We start from the raw sequence: 10,427 nt of genomic DNA, 5'->3' as shown, positions 1-10,427 counted from the left end.
GAATCAGTTACTATATCTGTGACCAACACAGGGGCCCAGGGAACTCACTACTATGTAGTTCTTCAATGGTTGAGTTAAATGATTAAAAATAAGTGTATGGTTCCAAGATGTTGTGGCAGAGTGGTTTTACACAGGAGGCAAATAACATCCATATTCCTGTCTGATGTGGGGTAATCTTGTCATAGTGAAAGTGCAGAATTATCTGTCCTACCAAACAAATCAACAAACAAACAAAAAATGTGGAGGTGATAGACAGACTAGAATAGAAAGAGGAGGCAGAGAGGGATCAGAGAGACCCTAAAAACTGCAAAGTCATGCACATTGAAAGGGAAAGCTAATGGACAAAAGGCCATTTGCAAAATACATGAGAGGGCAGCAACTTCTATTTTTAATTTAGTTGAGCAGACTTTATTGTAGTTCAAGTGAACTTACAATACAGAGATTCATAACATCAATAGAAAAGCATATTGTGAAGACCAGAATAAAGCAAACGAGGACTTGGGTCCCCAGAGTTTCTCAGAAACAAGATAATTTAAGTTCTTCCGTTAGTGTTCTCTTGAGAATCAGCCTAATCAGTGTAAAGCCTTTAGAAATGCTTCCCATTGTGTTTAGGCCCCTTTGTGCAGGACTCTTATGGCTGAACCATGTCTCTCTCAATAAAAATGATGAGCACTTAGCAGCGATCTAACAGGCGGCCCTCCATCTCTTTTGCAGGTCCTGTATCACCACTATACAAGGGATGCTTACTGAGCCTTTCAGAGAAATGCCAGGTAAACTCTAAACCCGAACCTGGTACATTAGCAACCCCAGAAGCTTTGTGCATCCTCAGGGAACAGGCAGAGGAGTCTTCTATAAGTGAAGATGAATTGGCATTCTATCTATTACATCCCACCACCTATGCCTTCCCAGGAATGGAGACCACTTAAATTCTTATCATTTCCTTTGCTTTGTTGAGCTTAAAGCATATCAGTTGGCTTGCTCAGCTTGAAATTTCATCACTCCCAACTTCAGAAAAGGATCACACAAAAACAGTATTCAGAGTCCAAGAATTCAGTAAGATGCCCTCTCATCCTCAAATGCTCCCAAATTAAATGGTTTAATTTTTGTACAATCTAGCAGCTAGGTTGTGGGCACATTGGCACAAATGACACTCCCTTCATCTTAAGTGTTGCTACTTAGTTAGATTCAATAAGTGGGTTGAATAAATGAAATATAAATCTCTATTTTATAGAATTAGTTTGAACAGAAATATTTTTTAACACAGTGGTTTCATACCAAAGATTTATCCCATTCTTTTTCTTGTTATTGACCTGATTTTAAACAGCATGAAGTAAGATAAAAATGTAGCAATTATCTGATTAATTTAGTTAGAGGAGATGGGTAAAGGAGATGGATATACTCAAGAGATTGATATGTATCTGGAATGTGATCTATATAATCAAAATTGGTTATGTTCATACAAAGATTATATAAGAACTACAATGTGATCCAATGGAAGGAGATTTGAGCATTGCCTGCTTTCATCAGGCCATTTGAGGGATCAAATGGAGAAGTCAACTTCTCATGTGGCTCCACTGACACCATTGCACAGGGGAATTAGAATAAAAGTGTGCTTGTTTACTTGGAGTAGAAGATGAACTAGCTCCCTGCTTGATTTCACCAGAGCCTGGGAATGAGGTAGGAGTGGGTCTGGGAAGGGGGCAGTTGCCCTGCTGGTGTTTGGCTGGTACAAGATGGGCATTATCGAAAAGATTTTCCATTGTTAGTTCATTCTTTTCCTGATCCTTCTGTTAGAGAAAACAGACCTTCCTTGCAGTATTTCATCAACACTGGTTGGTGGTTCAGAGATAGAAGCTTCTTTGGCACTCTGTAGGGGTGGAAGGAAGCCCAGGGAACTCACTGTCATGTCATTCTGCAATTCCCAACATTCCCAGTTGGCTTCCTTCTTTTCCGAGTATTGCTGCATTATTTATTATGTTACGTCCAGAGCTTTTCAGTTGTAAAAGGGAGGACCTGGTTAGAGAGGAACGACTCCATCGTCTCCAGAACCAGTCCTGTACTCCATTCTATTTTCACATCAAATTTTAACAGCATAACCCAACAGAGGGCCAGCACTTAATAGGCACTCAATAAATGGTGGGTGATCTGGAATCTTGCTCAATGATATTCTCCTATGCATTAAGAGTTGTGACTTGGATATTTGCCAATATAGTTTGTATACTTGTCCCTGTTAAATCTCATGTTGAAATCTGATCCCCCATGTCAGAAGTGGGCCCTTGCAGGAGGTATCTGGGTCATGGAAGAAGATTGCCCATGAAGGGCTTGGTGCTGACCTCCTGGAAATAAGGTAGTGCTTGCTCTATTAGTTCCCATGAGAACTGATTATGAAAAAGAGCCTGGTGAGGTTGAGGCAAGAGAATCACTGGAGGTCAGGAGTTGTGACCATTCTGGGCAACATAGTAAGACCCAGCCTCATTTAAAAAATGAAAGCAATATTAGCCAGGCATGGTGGTTCATGCCTATAGTCCCAGCTACTTAGGAGGTAAGGTAAGAGTTTCGCTTGTTAGATCAGCCTAGGTAATATAGCAAGACCCCATCTCAAAAAAAGAAAAGAAAAGAACCTGGTGATGACATGATGACAGCTTCTTTTCCCCTTTCTATCATGAGTGAAAGTTTCCAGAGTTCCTTGCAGAAGCAGGTGCTGTCCTCTTGCTTCTTGTACAGCCTATAAAACAGTGAGCCAGATAAAACTATTTTTCTTTTTTTTTTGAGACAAAGTCTCACTTTGTCTTCCTGGCTACAGTACAGTGGCGTCATAACTCACAGCAACCTCAGACTCCTGTGCTCAAGTGCTCCTCTTGCCTCACCTATTTCCTTTATACATTACCCAGACCTAGGTCTTCCTTTATAGCAATGCAATATGGACTGAGATATCTGCTTTCCATATTGTCAATTCGCTGATGCTTGTTGAGCGCTACAAAATGAGGATTCTTCTTACAACCTTGAGCAGAATTATCTAGGCTCCCTGTTAAATTCTAGCCCTAACTAGGCATGGTGCCTCATCTCTAGGCTTGGCCAGGTTTCTGGAATTCTACTCCTAGAATTGGCTTCTATTTTTTCTGACCACTTAAAACAACACTTATTGTAACCTGTTATTTCCTTCAATCCCTTATAATTTGCTTGTTTTGTATCCACTAAGGAATAATACAATTTGTTTGGGTTTCCAAAACCCTTTAAGGTGTTTGAGTTAAAAGTCCTACAAAACTGTTAATTGCCATGATTATCATTATGCTTTAACTGCTAAACAAGTAAAAGCAACAGTCTTGGAGCAACAGTCTCCAAAAAACTGTGCCTTTTCCTCCTTGCATAAGAAGTTGCATTTTTAATAGGTCCCTCACAATTTTCTAGAAGCTTCTGGTTTCAACATGAGCAATATCCCTTTTTTTTCTCCCATGTGACTGGGATAACATAAGATAAAATATATTCTGCCTCATTTGTATAGTAAGTGTCATGAAAAAAACAATGAAATCCTTTAGGGAAACCTCAAGTAGGACCACTTTTTTTTTTTTTTAGATAATAATTTCAGTTTTAATATTGATAAACAACAGGGGTTAGAGAGGAGGCCAAAAAAGGCCAGCCAATACTATCCTGAAACAGCATTTAACCCATTTTCTCTCCTTCCAAACTGCAGACTAAACATTTAAGGAAAAGAAAGTTCTCCACTGTTCTTAGAGCATATTGAAAAAGCATCAAAAAATCTACCTTTTTTTATTTTTCTTTCTTTTCTTTTTTTTTGTTAAATCATTGCTCTGTACATTAGTGCAATCAAGGGGTACAATGTGCTGGTTTCATATACAATCTGAAATATTCTCATCAAACTGTTCAATGTAGCCTTCATGGCATTTTCTTAGTTATTGTATGTAGACATTTGTATTCTGCATTTACTAGGTTTCACCTGTACCCATTCTAAGATGCACCGTAGGTGTGGCCCCACCCATTACCCTCCCTCCATCCTAAACAACCCCCCTTCCCCTCCCTTGACCCTTCCCCCATATTCTTGTGCTATAGTTGGGTTATAGCCTTCATATGAAAGCTATAAATTAGCTTCATAGTAGGGCTGAGTACATTGGATACTTTGTCTTCCATTCTTGAGATACTTTGCTAAGAAGAATATGTTCCAGCTCCATCCATGTAAACATGAAAGAGGTAAAGTCTCCATCTTTCTTTAAGGCTGCATAATATTCCACGGTATACATGTACCACAGTTTGCTAGCCCATTTGTGGGTCGATGGGCACTTGGGCTTCTTCCATGACTTAGCAATTATGAATTGGGCTGCAATAAACATTCTGGTACAGATGTCTTTGTTATATTGTGATTTTTGGTCTTCTGGGTATAAAACTAGTAAAGGAATTATAGGATCAATGGCAGGTCTATTTTTAGATCTCTAAGTATTCTCCAAACATCCTTCCAAAAGGAATGTATTAGTGTGCATTCCCACCAGCAGTGTAGAAGTGTGCCCTTTTCTCCACATCCATGCCAACATCTCTGCTTTTAGGATTTTGTTATGTGGGCTGCTCTTACTGGGGTTAGGTGATATCTCAAAGTAGTTTTGATTTGCATTTCTCTGATGATTAAGGATGAGGAGCTTTATTTCATGTGTCTGTAGACCATTCATCTGTCTTCTTTTTTTTTTTTGGCCAGGGCTGGGTTTGAACCCACCACCTCCGGCATATGGGACCGGCCCCCTACTCCTTGAGCCACAGGCGCCGCCCTCATCTGTCTTCTTTAGAGAAGTTTCTCTTCAAGTCCTTTGCCCACCCTGAGATGGGATCACTTGTTCTTTTCTTGCTAATATGTTTGAGTTCTCTGTGGATTCTGGTTATTAAACCTTTATTGCAGGTATAACCTGCAAATATTTTCTCCCATTCTGAGGGCTGTCTGCCAGCTTTACTTACCAAGGTCTTGGCTGTGCAGAAGCTTTTTAGTTTGATCAGGTCCTAGTAATTTATTTTTGATACTGCTTCAATTGCCTGGGGAGTCCTTCTCATAAAATATTCACCCAGGCCGATTCCTTTAAGAGTTTTTCCTGCACTTCCTTCTAGTATTTTTATAGTTTCATGTCTTAAGTTTAAATCTTTTGTCCAGCAAGAGTCTATCTTAGTTAATGGTGAAAGGTGTGGGTCCAGTTTCAGTCTTTTACAGAACGCCAGCCAGTTCACCAGCACCATTTGTTAAATAGGGAATCTTTTCCCCACTGAATGTTTTTAATTGGCTTGTCAAAGATCAATAACAGTAAGTAGCTAGATTCATCTCTTGGTTCTCTATTCTGTTCCAGACATCTACTTCTCGGTTTTTTGTGCCAGTACCATGCTGTTTTGATCACTATCGATTTATAGTACAGTCTCAGGTCTGGTAGCGTGATTCCTCCTGCTTTGTTTTTATTGCTGAGTAATGTTTTGGCTATTTGAGTTTTTTTCTGATTCCATATAAAATGAAGTATTATTTTTGCAAGATCTTTAAAATATGACAATGGAGTTTTAATAGGAATTGCATTAAAATTATATATTGCTGAGAGTGTAATGGGAGGCGGAGCAAGATGGCAGCCGAGTAACAGCTTCCTTGCATCTGGGCACCGTGAGTCGGGGGAGATAGGACTCCAGGCATCTCTGGCTGGTGGGAACTGCCTATCATCACTCCTATGAGGCTACAGGGAGTCAGCAAGAGACTTCTGGACCCCAAGAGGAGGACTAAAACAGTGGAAAACCGGCAAGTGGTCGCGTGTGTTCAATCCGTCTAAACCCGCCCACAACTGTAAGTTCAGTAGCAGCGAGACTGCAAACCAGAAAGGCCTTACCGGTGAACTGTTTTGATGTCCTTGGACTTGGCACTGAGTTGAACTGCCTTGGGGAAGGCCTGAGCGGGAGTGCGGAGAACTTTGGCCGTTGTCTAGGGCCCCAGTCTGAGCCGCTGAGCCAGACGGAGCTAATAGTGTTTGGCGGTGGGTCACACGGATCCATTGTCAGTGATCTGCCCCGGCAAGCTCCGTCCTCAGGGTCGCAGAGCTAGAAACGGGTGGGAGCTGGTAACCCAGCAACCAAGTAGCCTAAGGGTGGGGTCTGAGCCGCCTTGCAGCCCTAACCCTCAGGGGCAGAGTGAGACCTGTTTTGGCACCCTGGGTAAGTGGATAGCCACTTAAGCAGTGATTCCAGCGAGAAAGCTGGGAAAGCTTCTGCTCAGCAAGTTTACAAGTTCAAAGTGCCTTTTAAGTGGGCTGAAGAGAGATTTAGGGTGTCTACCTGCTGGGGTTTGAGAAATCAGCTGCCTCCAGTCGTATCAGAACTGTGACTAACATCTCATACCCCATAAGACCACATGTTGCCCAGACAATATTCAATAACATATACAAACTGCTTTGTTTTTGGTTGTGTATTTTTTTCTTTTTTTTTTTTTGTTTGTTTGTTTTGACATTGTTGATGTTCTTTTGTTTTTTAATTTCAATCTTTTCCATACAGATCCCTTTTTCTTTCTCAATTTTTCTAGTTTAATTATAATTTCCCATTGCTGCCTTTTTTAATAACTACAACTTCATTTTTGCTAGTGTTTCTACCACTATCATTTGGTTTTTCACCCCATTGTATCCCCGTAAAGTTTTCTGTTTGCTTGTTTTGGTTTGATTTATAGCATTTTTGTCTTTCCTCTCTACTTGGTGGAGGTGGGGTACTGTGTCTGATCAGGTTAGCAAAGAGCTGCTGACCTCAAGGGAACCACCCAACTGGGGCACCCCCAGAAGGTGGGGTTTTTTAAAGTTGGGTCAAAGTACCCTACTGTACACCTATATTGCCCTGTCTCCCTCTTTCTGTGCCTCTCTTCTTTTTGTCAATATTCCTTATCCCCACCCCCTCTCCTTTCTCTATCTTTCTTTCTTTTTTTTTTTTTTTCTTATCACTCGGTCCTCCTTTCTATCATCCCTTTTTTGCTCTTCAATCTTCTCACCCTTCTGGTCCTGTAACCCTTAGTCCACAGGCACAAGATCTTAAAGAGCAAGAGGAAGTGAAAGGAAAATTAGGGCAAGGAAACAGATAAAAGAAATCACTCATGAGGAAGAATCAGCAGAAAACTCCAGGCAACATGAAGAACCAGTCCAGAACAACCCCGCCAAGGGACCATGAGGTAGCTACTGCAGAGGATTCCACCTATACAGAAATGTTAGGAATGACAGAAAGGGAATTTAGAATACACATGTTGAAAACAATGAAAGAAATGATGGAAACAATGAAGGAAACTGCTAATAAAGTGGAAAATAACCAAAAGGAAATCCAAAAACAGAATCAAATCAGAGATGAACGATATGAAGAATATAAAAAGGATATAGCAGAGCTGAAGGAAATGAAACAGTCAATCAGGGAACTTAAAGATGCAATGGAAAGTATCAGCAACAGGTTAGACCATGCAGAAGAAAGAATTTCAGAGGTAGAAGACAAAGTTTTTGAGATAACTCAGATAGTAAAAGAGGCAGAAAAGAAGAGAGAGAAAGCAGAACGTTCACTATCAGAATTATGGGACTTTATGAAGCGTTCCAACATACGAGTTATAGGAATTCCAGAAGGGGAAGAAGAATGCCCCAGAGGAATGGAAGCCATACTAGAGAATATTATAAAAGAAAATTTCCCAAACATCACCAAAGATTCTGACACACTGCTTTCAGAGGGCTATCGGACCCCAGGTCGCCTCAACTCTAACCGAGCTTCTCCAAGACACATTGTGATGAACCTGTCCAAAGTCAAGACAAAAGAAAAGATTCTGCAAGCTGCCAGGAGTAAGCGCCAGTTGACCTACAGGGGCAAATCCATCAGAGTGACCGCAGACTTCTCTAATGAAACTTTCCAAGCAAGAAGACAATGGTCATCTACCTTTAATCTACTTAAACAGAACAATTTTCAGCCCAGAATTCTGTACCCTGCTAAGCTAAGCTTCAAAATTGATGGAGAAATCAAATCATTTATGGATATACAAACATTGAGGAAATTCGCCACAACAAGACCAGCTCTACAGGAAATACTTCAACCTGTTCTGCACACTGACCACCACAATGGATCAGCAGCAAAGTAAGAACTCAGAAATCAAAGGACAGAGCCTAACCTCCACACTGATGCAAGAGATAAAACTAAGCAATGGACTCTCACCAAATAAGACGAATAGAATACTACCACACTTATCAATTATCTCCATAAATGTTAATGGCTTGAATTCCCCACTGAAGAGACATAGATTGGCTGACTGGATTAAAAAACACAAGCCATCCATTTGCTGTCTGCAAGAAACACACCTGGCTTCAAAAGACAAATTAAAGCTCCGAGTCAAGGGATGGAAGACAATTTTTCAGGCAAATGGAATTCAGAAGAAAAGAGGAGTTGCAATCTTATTTTCAGATACATGTGGATTTAAAGCAACTAAAGTCAAAAAAGACAAAGATGGTCACTTTATATTGGTCAAGGGAAAACTACAACAAGAAGACATTTCAATTCTAAATATTTATGCACCCAATTTAAATGCTCCCAGATTCTTGAAGCAGACCTTACTCAGTCTGAGCAATATGATATCTGATAATACCATCATAACAGGGGACTTTAACACACCTCTTACAGAGTTGGACAGATCCTCTAAACAGAAATTAAACAAAGATATAAGAGATTTAAATGAGACCCTAGAACAACTATGCTTGATAGACGCATATAGAACACTCCACCCCAAAGATAAAGAATATACATTCTTCTCATCACCCCATGGAACATTCTCCAAAATTGATCATATCCTGGGACACAAAACAAATATCAACAGAATCAAAAGAATTGAAATTTTACCTTGTATCTTTTCAGACCATAAGGCACTAAAGGTGAAACTCAACTCTAACAGAAATGCTCGACCCCACCCAAAGGCATGGAAATTAAACAATCTTCTGTTGAATAACAGATGGGTGCAGGAAGAAATAAAACAGGAAATCATTAACTTCCTTGAGCATAACAACAATGAAGACACAAGCTACCAAGACCCGTGGGATACTGCAAAAGCAGTTTTGAGAGGAAAATTCATCGCTTTAGATGCCTACATTCGAAAAACAGAAAGAGAGCACATCAACAGTCTCACAAGAGATCTTATGGAATTGGAAAAAGAAGAACAATCTAAGCCTAAACTCAGTAGAAGAAAAGAAATATCCAAAATCAAATCAGAGATCAATGAAATTGAAAACAAAAGAATCATTCAGAAAATTAATGAAACAAGGAGTTGGTTTTTTTAAAAAATAAATAAAATAGATAAACCATTGGCCAGACTTACTAGAAATAGAAAAGTAAAATCTCTAGTAACCTCAATCAGAAATGATAAAGGGGAAATAACAACTGATCCCACAGAGATACAAGAGATCATCTCTGAATACTACCAGAAACTCTATGCCCAGAAATTTGACAATGTGAAGGAAATGGATCAATATTTGGAATCACATCCTCTCCCTAGACTTAGCCAGGAAGAAATAGACCTCCTGAACAGACCAATTTCAAGCACTGAGATCAAAGAAACAATAAAAAAGCTTCCAACTAAAAAATGCCCTGGTCCAGATGGCTTCACTCCAGAATTCTATCAAACCTTCAAGGAAGAGCTTATTCCTGTACTGCAGAAATTATTCCAAAAAATTGAGGAAGAAGGAATCTTCCCCAACACATTCTATGAAGCAAACACCACCCTGATACCAAAACCAGGAAAAGACCCAAACAAAAAGGAGAATTTCAGACCAATCTCACTCATGAATATAGATGGAAAAATTCTCAACAAAATCCTAGCCAATAGATTACAGCTTATCATCAAAAAAGTCATTCATCATGATCAAGTAGGCTTCATCCCAGGGATGCAAGGCTGGTTTAACATACGCAAGTCCATAAATGTTATCCACCATATTAACAGAGGCAAAAATAAAGATCACATGATCCTCTCAATAGATGCAGAAAAAGCATTTGATAAAATCCAGCATCCTTTTCTAATTAGAACACTGAAGAGTATAGGCATAGGTGGCACATTTCTAAAACTGATTGAAGCTATCTATGACAAACCCACAGCCAATATTTTACTGAATGGAGTTAAACTGAAAGCTTTTCCTCTTAGAACTGGAACCAGACAAGGTTGTCCTCTGTCACCTTTACTATTCAACATAGTGCTGGAAGTTCTAGCCAATACAATTAGGCAAGACAAGGAAATAAAGGGAATCCAAATGGGAGCAGAGGAGGTCAAACTCTCCCTCTTTGCTGACGACATGATCTTATACTTAGAGAACCCTAAAGACTCAACCACAAGACTCCTAGAAGTCATCAAAAAATACAGTAATGTTTCAGGATATAAAATCAATGTCCACAAGTCAGTAGCCTTTGTATACACCAAT

The sequence above is a fragment of the Nycticebus coucang genome, chromosome 8 (assembly GCF_027406575.1).
Source record: "Nycticebus coucang isolate mNycCou1 chromosome 8, mNycCou1.pri, whole genome shotgun sequence".
Taxonomy (NCBI): Eukaryota; Metazoa; Chordata; class Mammalia; order Primates; family Lorisidae; genus Nycticebus; species Nycticebus coucang.
The sequence above is the reverse complement of the archived record's forward strand: the minus strand, read 5'-3'. Positions refer to the sequence as shown.